The sequence below is a fragment of the Euprymna scolopes genome, chromosome 2 (assembly GCF_053919585.1).
Source record: "Euprymna scolopes isolate OS-2025 chromosome 2, ASM5391958v1, whole genome shotgun sequence".
In the NCBI taxonomy this organism is placed as follows: domain Eukaryota; kingdom Metazoa; phylum Mollusca; class Cephalopoda; order Sepiida; family Sepiolidae; genus Euprymna; species Euprymna scolopes.
The window spans coordinates 16,037,178-16,053,949 of record NC_136483.1 but is presented as its reverse complement, the minus strand read 5'-3'; the positions used below and the strand labels follow the sequence as shown (position 1 = coordinate 16,053,949).

Below are 16,772 nucleotides of genomic sequence, written 5' to 3'. Positions count from 1 at the left end.
TCCTAGGTAATTCGCAACCATATTTTTTCGGTTGCCCACACTCAGAATTGAACCTTTAAGAAAATGACACTTTAACAATGCATTTTTGCTAAATACTCTAACCACTGCGCCAGTTCTAGTATGAATTTTAGAAGCCTTAACCTATTTTATTTTTAACTGTAAATATTTTTATTCATTATTAATTATTATTACTATATATATATATATATATATATATATATATATATAATTATTATTGTTTACTTATATATTATCTATTATTTGAAGAAGGTCAGTGGTTATATCGACTGAAACGTTGTGAAAATGATACTCAAGAACAGTAGTTCGATGAATCCAAATAAGAATAAAGAAGAGTACTTCATATGGATGAGGATAAGAATAAGTTTTTCTTTTCATGTATAATACATAAATCGAGCAATAAAACAGCACAACGTGTAAAAAGGGAGGGGAAACTAATATAGACACAAAAATTTGTTTACATTTAAAAACTACAATTAATAATTCATATTATTTAGACTACTGTTCTCATCTTGAGCGTTATTTTCACGTTTTCGGCGATGTAACCCTCTAATCTTCAAATTCCCGTTTGTCAAGATACACCTGAAGAAGATCGGAGCTTACATCTACTTAAACGTTCTGAAAATCACTCAAAATGAGAACAGTTCTTGCTGCCCAAATCTCTACATAGTACCCCAGTAGTTGTTTCCCCTGATAGTAGCCCCCTACACCAAAGTGTCAATGTGCCTTGTTTGGGGTGAAAATGTAATAAAAAAAAAAAAAAAAACCTGAATAATCAATCTTCATCTAAAAATTCAGAAACTTAAATAACAGCATTCGATAACTACTTCATGTGTGTGTGTGATTATTTAATATTGATTAATATCTAACATTAGGATATATATATATTATTACAGTTGAGTATGTCTCAGTTATATTAATGATTCATCAAATTATTAAACTATTTTTTTCTGTTTTGAAAAAATAAATGCTGATATAATCTAAAATTATTTAAAACCTGAAAACAGTAAAAAAATATAATTATAAAATCTAAAAGAATGGATTTCGGATTATTCTTAAACAATTCTTCCATTTTTAATCTTTTGTAATTGCACTCGAAAAGAATGAATCACTTTGTGAAGATCCGAAATTTGAAAAGAATTTGAATTGTTGGAATAGAAAATTATTTTAAGTGACTTTAAAATAATTAGCAAACCCTAATGTATTAAAAGACACAAACTTTAGGAACCGATTTGCATCTAATATAAATAAAGATGAAAACAATTTCATCTTTACAACAATTACAGTTTTATTCATTCGTGCTTCATTTAGTGACCAGATCAGACTGTAGTAAAACTTGGGTAAAAAAAAAGGGGGCATACTTAAAACTTGGGTAAAAAAACTTGGGTAAAAAAAGGGGCATACTTAAAACTTGGGTAAAAAAACTTGGGTAAAAAAAGGGGCATACTTAAAACTTGGGTAAAAAAACTTGGGTAAAAAAAGGGGCATACTTAAAACTTGGGTAAAAAAACTTGGGTAAAAAAAGGGGCATACTTAAAACTTGGGTAAAAAAAAGGGGCATACTTAAAACTTGGGTAAAAAAAGGGGCATACTTAAAACTTGGGTAAAAAAACTTGGGTAAAAAAAGGGGCATACTTAAAACTTGGGTAAAAAAAAAGGGGCATACTTAAAACTTGGGTAAAAAAACTTGGGTAAAAAAAGGGGGCATACTTAAAACTTGGGTAAAAAAAGGGGCATACTTAAAACTTGGGTAAAAAAAGGGGCATACTTAAAACTTGGGTAAAAAACTTGGGTAAAAAAAGGGGCATACTTAAAACTTGGGTAAAAAAATTTGGGTAAAAAAAGGGGCATACTAAAACTTGGGTAACAAAGGGGCATACTTAAAACTTGGGTAAAAAAACTTGGGTAAAAAAAGGGGCATACTTAAAACTTGGGTAAAAAAAAAGGGGCATACTTAAAACTTGGGTAAAAAAACTTGGGTAAAAAAAGGGGCATACTTAAAACTTTACCCAAGTTTTAAGTATGCCCCTTTTTTTTAAAAGGGGCATACTTAAAACTTGGGTAAAAAAACTTGGGTAAAAAAGGGGGCATACTTAAAACTTGGGTAAAAAAGGGGCATACTTAAAACTTGGGTAAAATACCATGAACAAAGCTTCTTTCTTAGAACTGCACACCTGTGGAACTCTGTTCCGCTTGCCTGTTTCCCTCCCGACTTCAACCTGGATGTCTTCAAGTCCAACACAAACAAATTCCTGATGAACCGTTTCCCCCCCAAGTAATGACACCTTACCAATTCTATTGCTACACTATCCCTTTGATTACTGTATACACAATAACCCTTATCCCTGAGTGGCCATTGGGCCTTGATAAGTGGTGAACTCCATGTAAAAAAAAAAAAAAAAGGGGGCATACTTAAAACTTGGGTAAAAAAAGGGCATACTTAAAGAAAACTTGAAGTACACCCCCCCCCCCCCAAAAAAAAAGAACCTCCCAGGCAAATAAATTTACAAAATAACATTTCAGTAATGAACTTTTCATTTTTGCTTTCATTTTATTATTAAACAAAGTTCTATTTGTACATATTTTAGCATTTTCGCTAAAAAGTGTTTTCCTTGACTATTTCCTTGTCAACTTATTTAGTAACTCCTACTCAATTTCTTTACTCCTCTCCTCCTCATTTCAACAATTTTATTTAAAAAGCTAAATTGGTATTTATAATATCATTTTAGAATATTACGCATTTTAATGCAATATGAGCAACATTTCACATTTCTAACAAAATGAAGAATATATATTTTGTGATAACAATCGCCATTACATTCGTTTTAAAAGCCGTTTTACATTCAGACATGTGTTGGATGGTTTTAGAAATTCACTTCCAAACTAACCTTCCTCTGGCCAAATAAAAAAAAAGCCCTAGAGAAACCAACGATCAAATGTTTCTAAAAATTTTTTAGATGAGGAGTAATAATATGCATTGGATTGTTCGGACTACTGCTTTCATCTTTGGTGTTGTTCTCACATCGTTTTGATTGATGCAACCTCTGACCTTCTTCAAGTGTATCATGAGTTAATTGTTAATGGTGAAAAGAAACCGTATATCAAATTGATACGGACCGAATTATGGAAACTATTCAACGTTCTTTTCATTTTATAAGCACACCACACATTTTAAATTCTAACAACTATGGTTTGTCAGAAAAAAAATTCTTCAAACGATACAAGTACAAACGTTCATCAAACTGTGAAATTAAATTCTACATCAATTTACATTTGATTTTCGTTTTTTATACATAAATTATGAACATTCTTTTTAGATTTTCAAAGTCAAACACAATAGCATTTAAGTTGACAAATCAAACAGATTTTATATATATATATATATATATATATATATATATATATATATATATATATACACACACACACTAGCGGTGATACCCAGCGTCGCCCAGATGTGTAGTAAGGACACACCCCCCCGGGTATGGGGGGGGGGCAAAAAATTAATAGTAAGGGTGGGGGGCGAAGCAACAGAAGGTAGTTTGGGTGGAGAGAAAAAAAGTGGTAGTAGGTAAGCAAGCTTTAATCTGTAACGCGAAGGAAAAAAAAAAAAAAGTGACGTCTTTGCCGATGTTTCTACAGTCCAATTGGAAATTCGGAACGTTAAAATTAAGCGAAGTCAATCCAACCGATAAAATGGCTTGCAAAAAATGGCAACGGAAAAAAAAAAAAAAGACTCCTCCTTGTAGAAAACAGTTTAGGGTGAAAAAAATGAATGTTTTTGGTCAATTTTTCGATATTTTTCGTCCAAAGGGCTGAGCTTTAAAACGATACTGATCTCATGAGGATCTGTTGCTTCTGTCAAAAGTTTTTGCGAGACATACAAACATACACAAACACATTTTGCCTTTTATATATACAAGGTGACCCCCAAAAAAAACAAAAGCTAAATGGAGGCCATCTAGAACATATGCTGTAGAACGGAGAAAAAAAAGGCCAAAGATCCTCGTGTTTTGATGTGATGTTTTGAATATAATAAACTAGTTATGACCAAAGTTTCATTTCATTCAAACAAAACACTAAGAAATAGGGCATAATTAGAGTTGGGGCCCGTTTTTGGGTCACCCTGTATATAGAAAATATATATGTCATCCACATACAGTACTGTTTCGTTGTATCACAACTCATCAGTGTTGCTAGACACACACCTTACCCCAGCCATGGATCGAACCTACAACCGTCGCATTGGCAGTCGGCAGCTCTCACCATTGAACCACAAATCAGTGCCGTAAATATTGCTCCTCGAGTGTGTATTAAAGCCACACTCGCCAGTCGCAACAGTGCTCTAACCATCAGCTTGTTTACATACACACACACACGATATATATATATATATATATACATATATATATGTCAAGCATATAAGTTTACACATTAATGCTAGTAAGAAATAGTTATTGAGCTGCATGTGAATATGCATGCAGACATTTGAAAGTCAGGGAAAGATATTTTATACAATGTATACGTAACCATAATAGGAAAAGCATTTTGTTTCATTTGAAGTTCTCAGAAATCAAGGAAGAGTCTTTCCTAAGATCAACAGATATCCGAATGTTCATCCAAGATTCCCCTCAAACATTGAATTAGTAAAGAAGTGAAAAACACTCATTTTACTCTCTCCCAATTGACCAGTTAAGTATGTTATAGTTTATCTTCCCTTTTGATCTCTTATATATGTATATTAATAAGCCGTCTATAGACAAAAGTTGTTTTTTTTTCTTCCTTGATTCCGCCAGGATAGACAGAAGCATCGTCGCTTGTGTAAGTCACGTTTTGCATTACTTTCGTCACATCTCTCAAATGTTGATTGAGTAAATAAGTAAAGAAAACTAATTTCCCTCTCCCCTAATTGACCATTTTTTTTATCAGGAAAAGAATTCATCTAGTCTGATGGAGTATCCAGCTTTATGCTGTTACTTGATGCAACATCACTTGGAGAATGGACACCATTTCTCATTAGCCAGAGTGGATTATCCATACTGAGGGATCATATTTGGTTTGGTTGTTTTACGGCATATCAACCCTTTTCAGGTTATATAATGCCGAATCCAGTTATTTTTTAAATAGTATTTATGTTGCATCCAGTTATTTTGTAGAAGGTTTTTATTCTTTAAGCTCTTTGTATCTTCCATCGCTAGTTTGTAGTGTTTGGTTTGGTTGTTTTGTAGTGAATTTTATCGTTTTTGTTCTCTGCCCTGCAGAACATGAGATTTGCAATGGGAGAGGGAAAATAGTTACAGTATTAATGTTTGGTACATTTTAAGTTAGGAAACCAGTCAAGAAGTAGAGGAGATAGAAAGAGAAAGGGGAAATAGGAAGAAGGAAAAGGTGGGTTGTTATTGTTTTTGGTTTTGCAGAACATGATTAAGTTTTGCAAAAGGAAGTAGAAAAACAAAAAGCATCAATGTTAGGTGCATTTCGACTCAGGAAGCCAATATCTTCAGACAGCCTGATGTGGTAGCACCAAGATTATATTTGGGCTTTGAATACGTTGTTATTTTGAATATTTGGTCAGGGTTTACTTGTAGAAGGAAATTATCCTTATGCCAGGTTGTTCTGACAAACCTCACTACAGAGACTTTCAGATGGTGTCTAGTATGCAGTCAAATTCTCTCAAACTTATGTGCGCTCATGCGTTTTATTATCGGTGAGTGTATACAAATAAATGTGGAGAAGAGACTGATAAACACAACAAAAATTCATTGCCCACTTTGTCAAAATACAAAGTTGAAACTATAGTTTAGTAAGAGGTTTAATATCCCCAATATAATACTACAATACAATACTACAATACAATACCACAATACTACAATATAATACTACAATACAATACCACAATACTACAATATAATACAATACAATACCACAATACTACAATATAATACTACAATACAATACTACAATATAATACCACAATACTACAATATAATACTACAATACAATACCACAATACTACAATATAATACTACAACTGATAAAAAACGATGCAATATAGGTAAAGAAAGAATTTAAGAAAACTAACAGCAAATTATTCAATTTAAGTTGAAACAAAAAAAATAAATAATTCATCATTTGTGATAATTTATTCTCTTTTTCAATCTTATAACTTGACCCAAAGAAGCTTAGCTTGAATAAGGTAATACTAATTACTCTGTATTTGCTATTAGGAAAATGATACAAGAATTTAATAATAGCAATTAATATTAGAACATGTTGCCGACAGGTTCAAGCAAACTGGCTAAATTTGTTTGCTGTATGGTTGCAAAGTCGGAGGTAATCAAAGGCTATGAAGAAGTCAGTCAGATGTTTTAATCTCTGAACAATCAACGAAGTGTCTGTCGAATCGCATTTGGACTCAGTTCTGCCAACAAAAGTCATTTCTTTGTCCCAGTTTTCACGTAATTTAATTCATTCTTAATTACGATTTCGTTTGTCCTTTTGCAACATTCAACCCCTTTAATGAAACAATATTGTGTCAATTTTATATAACTCAATATTTGAATCATAGCGAAAGAGGGAGATTACAGATTCATAGATTTCTCAATGATATTTGTGCATAATTGAATACAATAGATCTAATAGGATTTTGAATCAGTTTATCCGATTTCAAAGTTTGCGGTGACATCCATTAGGTCAATCCTGTATTCACCCTTTTGATTAAACATTTAAGAAATTAACTAAATCAACAAATTAAATTATTTCTTTAATCATTCAACACAAACATTACAAAATTATAACAGTATGTGAGCTTTAAAATATTAAAATTAGAAAATACACAACGAAAACGGACTTGTGAAAGAAAGAAATACTCGTTTACAAAGATAAGTTAGAGATCCTTAGGTTTAACTACTTTACTAGACAGATAGTATCAATTAGGCCAGCCTCATTCCCTCTAAACTGAAACTTTATTATAAATACTTCCCATGTAAACTTTAATTATAAACTTAAAAAGTGCAATTTAATGTATATATTTAAATGATGAAAACTGCAATTCAAAATATCGATTGATTTCAATGGCATTGAACATGAATATACAACCAATGTTCACAGGTGTTTTGTCTAATGAGTCTGTGAATAGAATTCTCGACATTTAATGGTCTCTAATTATTGCACTAAACTTTTAATGTCAGAATGATTTTTAAATCTTTATTATGGCTGACAGTCAAGCAATGTGTGCGTATATCCACTTTTGGTTTGGTTGTTTATGGCATTCCAACACGTTTCGCGTTAAAGCTGAGACAATACTTGTTGTAAAGGATTCATTAAAACACATTAACATTTTAACCATTGATGGGATAGGGATAGGGATAGAGAAGACGGATTCTGGGCTTATGATTTTATCAATAGTATTAGTGTGCAATTGAACCCAACAGATCCAATTGGGTTTAAATAGGTACTTTCATAATCTGCAGCAATATCCATTAGGTCACTCATGTACTTCAAGTTTTGAAGATTCAAAATTCAGTATCAACATTCTCATGGAGATTTTCACTAAAGTTTTTGCAATTGAATTGGAATTCATCGGGGATCTGTTGTTAACTGTCTACGTTTCATCATAGTCTTAGAGAACTTTGTTTTTTCTTTTTTTTACAAAGGAATCACCACTTACAAAGGCCACTCGAGGATAAGGGTTAAACAGTGTACAGTAGTCAAAGGAATAACATAGTTAATTTGGTAAGAAGGACGACTCATCAAGAACTTGTTTACATTGAACTTGAAGATGACCATATTGTAGTCAGCTGGAAAGCAGGCAAACAGAAGAGAGTTCCACAGATGTGCAGTTCTGAGAAAGAAGCTTTGTTCATGGAGTTTAGGTTTAAGCACAGATGTTTTTTGTGAATGTATGGCGAGGGGGGGCATAGATTGGAGCTCAGACGACCACTTGCCATGAAAATAACGATAAAGCAGAGACAGGCTCGCAACGTCTCTTCTATAAGAAAGAAGTTGCAGGGAAGACAAAAGAGCATCCCTCACTAGGCTACTATTTTGAACTCTGTCAAGGCAGGATAAGATCTTTCTAGCAGCTCCTGCCCAGATGTGGCAACAATACGCCATCCTTGAACGTACCTGGCTCTTATATAGGTAGAGAATTGCATCAGCAGATAGATATCTATTGGATTGATAGAAGGATCTCACCATTTTTCCAGTGATGTTGGCAATGAATTTGATGTCTGCATTCCATTTCAGATCAGGAGTAAAGGTCAAGCCCAGAAGCTTGTCAAAACATGGAGCCTCCCCAAGATGAGAACCATTAATTTCAATTGATGCCAGACAGGGATCAGAACGTTGATGTAAAGATAGAAGCTTGGTTTTAGATGCATTAAAAGTAACCGACTACTTCTCTCCCCCCCATTGTACCACATGCTCAAGATCAGAGGAGAGATAATCAGAGAGAACTTGGCCGTTTACGGCCTTTGATGTGATGTGCTGCTATAGATGGTAATGTCAGCAGCATAAATGTCTACGAATGATCTAAGGATGTGATTTGGAAGATCACTGATGCAGATCAGAAAGAGAGTAGAATCCAGGATGGACTCCTGAGAGTCTTCAGCATAAATATTATGAGCTTCTGATTTCTCCCCATCAACCACTACTCTTTCGGTTGTGCTGCCCATGGAAATTACTCGATGCTTATTACTTAGTTATCATTGCCAAGTCTTTGGAATAGTTGAAGAATACACTGGAAATATGGAAAAATGGTTAGGAGGTCAAGGATTTGAAGGTGAACTTATCTAAAACCAAAGTGATGATGTGTAGCTCTGGTCTACAATCCTTAAGGGACTGGTTTGTATCCTTGTTCCGAGTGCCAAAAGAGTTAAAAGTAATACAAAATAGTGTAACCATTGTTTAAAAAGTGTAGTGACCCAAAGGGTAAGTTAGCCCCATGCCCCAACTTTAAGTATAGGAAATGCATGTGACAGGTGAATTCTTTTAATGGTCATCCCCAGAAAGAGATGGTGTTAGATGACAATATCCTGGAGGTAGTAGATTCTTTCTGCTATTTTCAAAGAAATTGCTGAGTGCAGGTGATGAATATGAACATAGTACGGCCACAAGAGTGAAGACAACTTGGATGATATTTTGTGAATTGTTGCTGCTGATAACATCACAAACTGTTCCTGACTACATCCAGAATAACTTGTATAGCAACTGTGTTAAGCGCATCATGCTACATGACAGTGAATGCTGGGCTTTAAACCCAGCCCTCTATCATCAGAATCCAATACAATGAGAAATCCATGATCAGATGGATCTGCGATGTAAAATTTGACCAAACCCAACATATCAGATTAAAGGATTCGCTGACAGCATTACACTTGCACCACAACATGAAGATTATCTTCGATAAATCAATTATTCTGGTATGACCATGTGAAACATTTATCCTTTTGCTACAGAAGCATGGATACCTGGAATCGCAGGAAGGTTGGCTGGCCAAAGACAACTTGGATGTAAGTGATTAAATAGCATTGCAGAGAGTGAAATTTGGAGACAACTGATCTGCTAAACTGGAGAGTGAGCATGCATAATATTAGAAAGATCTGACCACTAAACGAAAAGTGGCGTTGAATGAATTGAAAAAAATGAAAATTTTCTGTAAAATATTGGTTTGAAATGAAAATCTGCAAACAATTTAATAATAGATTTCATGTTATTTAATTATGTTTCATTATTTTCCATAATTTGATACTTTTGCATTTCCAGCCATTTACGGCATTAAATTTGGCATTGAAATCAAATTTGATATTGAAAAACTTGAAATATTTGGATTTTGATGGGACATTATTCAAATAAAAACAAATTTCCAGTCAAATATTGCTTGGATCAGTTTTATATTGTTGCATAACTTTCATACAACAAATGAAGATGGCTTCTTGATGTTTTGTGGAAGTGGGAGGGGGGTGACACTTCACAAACAATTTTAATTTCAAATTTATTTTGTTAACCATGGCACTCCATATTTTCATTAGCTAAAAACCGTTTCTGGCCAAACCAACCTCACTAACGTTCTAAGCATCCCATCTCCTCAGAGTCACCAAGATTCTTACAGAAGAAAAAACACTAGACATTTGTCACATGATTAAACTAACCAATCAATCATCCCCCTTTTACATGACATTGTAGTGGACTCATAGGTCATCTGCTGTTCAACTCATTGTACCTGCTAATCATATTTACACTTCACAACGAAAGCACATGATTGCCAAGGTATATTTCACATTGGCTCAAAGTGAAAATGTGCACTTAGTAATTGCTAATCTAAAGAGTCAGTCTCACAAAGTTCCATGCTATTTCAAACCTTTAAACTCATTTAGTCACAAAGAAATATGAGCCATCAATAAAAATTTTCAAGATTCTGGGTGTATGTCTAGTATCCTACATGTAGATCTATTCACGTTCCATGCAATCATGACTAATCTCTAGCAATATAAAGTTAGGTATGTGTCTATGTCTATAAGTTGGTTGATTGTGTTTAATGGCCTATCAACTTCTAAAGAGTCATTTGAGGCCGGAAACTTAAAAAAAAAAAAATAAATGAATAAAATAAAAAACTATTTGATCTGAAATAGTTTATAGGGATTATCAGAATGCTTTGTCTTGATATTTCTACTTGTTTTTGAAATGGTATTCTTTCAAAATCTTCATAAGGGAACATAAAAGTGGTGCCAAACTATTCTGTATGGGAAATTTTATCCATCCTGAGATGGGTATTCTTCTAGTTAGGTCTGTAATCTATATCTGCTTGTAGACGAATAAAAGCGGAATGTGCAAAGTTTGTTCAAATCTACAAATGATTTTGATGTATAAATTGGTTAACAAGAATTTTGAAAAGCACAATCCTGACTGATCGAATTGAACCATAAGATTCTAAACAGAAATAACAACTATGGACAATTTCTTAGTAATTTTTCCAAGAGAACCTCTAGTGCTATTAAATCAGGTTGTCTGAAGATACTGGCTCCCTGATCTAAAACACACCAAACGTTGAAGTTATTTTTTCCTTTCCCTTTGCAAAACTCAATCATGTTATGCAAAGTCAAAAACAATTTTTCCTCTGCAAAGCAGCAAAACTAAACACAACGAATAAATAGTTGAAGATATAGGGAACTTTAAGCATAAGAACTTTTTTTCCCAAAATGATTCAACATTTAATAACCTGAAAAGAGTGGGTATGTTATAAAACAGAAGAAACAAAACATAAAAAATTTCCCAAATTATTGGATTCAGCATTAAATTACTTGAAAAGGATTGATATGCTATAAAATAAAACAACCAAACCAAGAAAACCAGTAAAGTTAGCATTAAATCCAATAGACATTGGAAGATAGCAACTGAGTTACCAACTTGCCAGAGCATATAAAGAATACATGTACAATAGTTGTCAATCTGATCTTGATTGATTTCATGATTACGGTATAAAGAATGTTGGGATCTTTCAAATGAGATACTTAAACAAAGTTGAACTTATTGTAAGTTGTAATGTTTAAGAAAGGATGAAAAAAAAAATAAATAAATAATCCAAGGGAAAATAATATACATTCTGATATTTTTAAATCGATATCAATACAAGACAGCCATCTTTATGCACACAAAATACTTTCTTTTATCTTTGAAGATATTTAAAGACTTCAATGTTCAATATTGAAAATATTTAAAGAGTTCAATGCTCAATATTGAAAATATTTAAAGAGTTCAATGTTCAATATTATTTGCATAACATGCAGTTTTTCTTTTCTTCATTGTTTCATAGCATATTATCAACTACATCTCTGCATGCTAATTTTAAATGTGCTTCTTCGCCATAAGGACCCATGCCCTCTTGACTGTCGATTTCTTTTTTGGTGTTTGCATAGCATTTTTAGAGAAAGAGCGAATGGAGGCATACAAAAATAAATCATACATCGTTCTTTAAAAATGCCGCTTCAACCAAGACTCCTGTCATCGTCAGGAAATGTTTATTAAGAAAAAGATTTAAAAAAAAAGGCGGCATTCATCACGATGCACAAATAATGTTAGAACAATACGCAACACATTTTTCGCATGTTCTCCTCATTCTTTGTAATGGCTTGCTATCATGTAACACTGATATGTTTGCTGGTTTTGTAACTATAAAAATGAGGAAAATTGCGACATGCATTTTTGGACGTGCTTTATTTCATCAAAATACATTTTTCTTCTCTCAAATCTTGTTATTTCTGTAGCAAAAATAAATCAATTTCTGACTCATTCTTTTCATGCTATTTCTGTAGACTTTCAAGTTTTCTCAAATTTTGAAATGCAGTTTTTTTTATAAATACATTAATTATATTTCCTAAACTGAAAGTTTAATTCCATTATTCATATTAACAGATAGGAAACAAATTTATAAAGTACTAGTAGTTCACCCCGGCTTTGCTCGGACCCTATATACTGTTCATAACTTTATGTGCATATGTATGTATATATTAAAAAGTGACTTGTGTCCAGGTAGTCTACATCTACAATTTCAAGTGTTTAGACCTAAAATTGGCGGAGTAGTTTAATAGAGTCTGCAAAAGTCAATTCTTTCAATTTTAACCTCTTGGCAGTCAAATTTTCACTCAAAAACTGATTAAAAAGCTTGCTGCCTGTCTGAATACTCTTTATGTAAAATTTCAAATGTTTAGACCAAAAATTGGCTGAATAGTTTGCCTGAGACTGCAAAGGTCAATCTTTTGAACTTTGACCCCTTGGCAGCCAAATTTTCGGCCAAAAATCGATTAAAAAGTTTGCCTAATGTCTGAATACACTTTATGTAAAATTTCAAATGTTTAGACTAAAAATTGGCTGAGTAATTTGGTAGCGATCGCAGGTCAATTTTTAAAAACTTTAACCCCAATTTATTGTTTTGGGCTCAAATCAAATTAAAAAGTTTGATCCATGTCTAAGTAACCCACATCTAAAATTTCAAGTGTTCAGACCTAAAATTGGTGGAGGAGTTTGATTGAGTTTTCAAAGGTCAAATCGTTGAACTTTGACCCCTTGACAGCCAAATTTCTGGCTAAAAACCGATTAAAACGATTTTCCCAAATCTCAAGTCTGTAGACTTAAAATTAACAGAGTAGTTTGGTCGGGAAATGTACACAAACAGACACACACTTTCACTTTTATAGATATTTCAGTAACTGATTCCATAAATTATATCTGATACAAAACAGCCCTCGATTGCTGTTTATCTGTCATACAAGAGAACTAAAATGTTGAAAAGTAATCTTATATAGACATGAAAGGAGCAGAAAATAATCCTTGAGTGGCCCATGGGCCTTGATAAATGAGGTCTCCTTTGTAAAAAAAAAAAAAAAAAAAGAAAAAAAGAAAAGAAAAAAGAAACAGAAAGACAAATGTATATTTACAATTTAAGCATTTTTAACAGATTGATTTCTTATTGGTTATTAGTAGCGTACAACATAAACAACAAAAAAAAAGGTGTTATGATTTCTACTCTCAGCAGCTGGCTTTTTTAATCTGGTTTTTGAGTTTCGATTCTCATCATGGATAAACTTGCTGCATCTAGCCACACTGATGAGTCGTAAACAATTAAACAGTTGTCTGTAAATTTTATATATAACTAGCGTGGGTGCTTGGCGTTGCCTGGGTGTTTGTGGGCGTAAAAGAAAAAAAAAGTTTTGGTAAGGTGGTAGGCTCGAATCCGAAACCTTGATGCAAAGGTGGAAAAGAAAGGGAACAAAACCCGACACGTTACTGCTCGGCCACAACGAGAAAGGAAGTGAAAATCATTCTAATTCAACGATTGAAAAGTTCAGTGACAGGTGTGTAAATTTAATGAGGTCAAACATAACGCGATAGGGGAAACTTAACTTTGGCTGCAAGCCAGTTTTCCCAAGATCTTGGGGAAAACCAGCTCCCCTAAAAAGGGGAGTGTCCAAATAAATACCAACTGTCTGATATAAGGGGGTTTCCCCCTGCATTGATCAAAGCAGATTCCTTTTTTGGATTTCCCGGCACGAGTGCCGAGGAGACTCCTTTGTAAACAGATTCAGTTTCCCTTATATACAGAAAAGCTAAACAAACATGCGGAGAATGAGAAATACCGCAAAAATAGCGTGTAAAAGTCATTCAAATAAAAGATAGACGTGGCCTTCCTTAATAAATCGTAGATATTATAATCTAGGAAGCATATAAAAAGTTTTAAGAATGAGTGACCACACCGAGCCCGAGCCCCCCCCCCTGGCAAAAGCCTTTGCTGGACATACACAAAAAAATGCACACACACTAACACACATTTTGCTTTTTATACATATAGAAGTATTATGAATCTGAATTATTTATAAAAATATAAAAATTAAACTTATAAAAAATTTAGCACTTCCATAATAACAGTTAGAAAATTCACAATTACAAAAGGAAATTCAACTATATAACAGTGAAATAAAAAGAAACTTTTACCTTAAATAAAAAACAGGCATCATCAGCTGTTTACTTTGTGTATAATTTAACAACTGTCCTGTTTTTAAATCCTTGGAATGGTTACACACACACACACACACACATACACAGAGTTCAGAAATTAAAGTTTATAAAATGAATAATTTTGAAAACTTGAAATGGGTATATCAATATTAATACTAATATTTATAGGAAAATCCTAACCAGATAAAAATGCTCAATATTCATGATAGAGCAATGATACATGAAGAAAATATGAATTTTTTAAAATTAGAACTTACAACATTTATTGTTTGACACAAGGAATAGAAGTTGAACATTATTATTTCCTTATTCCATGGAGTTTTAAAGAATCCTTAAAGGAAAAATAATTAGCAAAATAATATTTATAAACTGACTATAAGTTTGCTGGTTAGCACATAAATTAAAAACTTCAAAAAATGAGAAATGTATTTTAAAAAAATATAGCAGAATATATATATAAATATATACAGGGTGTCCCAATAAAATGTATACACTCTTTAAATTATCTCAACTTGCTAAAAAGATGTTTCACAATAAAGCATGGCACTTCCCACACTATCATCATGACATAAGAGCATATCTTGATAGTCATCTGCGAAACAGATAGTTAGGATGAAGAGGAAGTATCGAGTACTGTCCACGCTCGCCAGATTTGACCCACACCCATGGAGTTTTCTCTTTTTTGGAGTGCAGGGGAGGGGTGTTAAGCACGGGGTTCACACCACAAAACAAGCTACAATGAACGAGTTGAAAGCAGCCATTGTAATAAAGATGTGTCAACATACCAATTGAACTGATTAGGAACATTTTCGATTCAATTAGTGAGCATTGTCAGCTGTTCATGGACCACAATAGCCAATAATTTGAACACTTTCGATAATTAGCTGGTTTCTATATTTGTTCACAGTATTTTGATGTATGAAACTTATAAGAAAGAAATGTTGGTTTTATGGTCATTTAAAGAGCGTATACATTTTATTGGGACACCTTGTATATGAAGGATGTTCCACAAAGAAGAAAGGCAGAAGTGTGGTAAAATCCAAAATATATGGATTGGTTAAAGGTTGAAAAGGCGAGCAAAAAATTCGATGGTATAAATTGTAATTATTTTGCTAACTAAATTCTAATTTACAAAATTTTATTTTTTCTTTGTTACATATATAACTTCAAGTATGTTGATAACATGAACTAAAGATCAGTATTTTTTAAAATCGCTCAATACATGAGTAGAACTTTTATAAATAAAAAATATAAATATCATGAGGAGTCGAAGTTTTAAATTAACATGTTAATATTGAAACGGTGGCTGATCCAGGTAGGATCCTCATAATGTTTTATTTATATAAATAAAAATGTAACTGTCCGTATGTTACTAATAGGTAATCTAAAAAGGTACTTTAGCAATTGACTTGAAATTTTGCTATGGCATTTTAATCAAATACATGCGGGTTTTGTATATCATTTTAATTATAACGTTCTACTCAATTTTTCTTTAATAAACTATTTTGTTTTCTTTGTAAGGAAGTGACGATTTTATTATATGGGAATTATCACTGCCGATATTCATTTTTTTCTTCGTTTTCTTTTTAAATAATTGCTTTACAGATTGTTTTTTAATTTTGTGATAACATTTTAACCTAATACTAGCATGTTTTTATATATTTAATATAAAAATATATCATAGTATTAAAAAACATTTTTTTTTTTTGAAAGTCAATTTAAAAAAAAAAAACAAAAAAAACTTATCTGCAACGCTTTTTCGTTTGGCATTCAAATTACGTTTTGCTTTTCTTCATTTATTTTAACTGTTTGTTTACTCATGTACACGCACATAATACAAGCAACAAGCCTTTCTTTGTCAACCATCTCATCCTTTTCTTAAAAACATTACTTCCTTTCCTTTTCACACACACACACACACACACACACTTAACTTCACGTCGATGATCACTTTAATTATAATGTTCTACTAAATATTTCTTTAATAAATTATTTACAATGAAGTGTCCATTTTATTATCTGTGAATTATCACCGGGCACATAACACCTTAGTAATCTGTAATGACTGCTACTGTACCTGAAACTGAGGGATCAATTTAGTAGAACATTACAGCAAAGGGCCGAACAGTCCGACAAGATCAATGTCAGGTGAAAACCTAGAATTTATATAAAAATGTTCCACTTACGAAACTTCCTGATTTACACAGCCCTTGAGCCCCTAGAGGGGCATAGGCCATCTACAA

At 32.7% G+C, this 16,772-nt stretch overlaps 1 protein-coding gene across 11 annotated transcripts in view; it reads right to left on the bottom strand.

The window, feature by feature from the left end:
* LOC145289039 (uncharacterized) overlaps positions 1 to 16,772 on the bottom strand; it is a 232,093-nt gene that overhangs the window by 34,262 nt on the left and 181,059 nt on the right. The gene's annotated exons all lie outside the window — the stretch shown is intronic.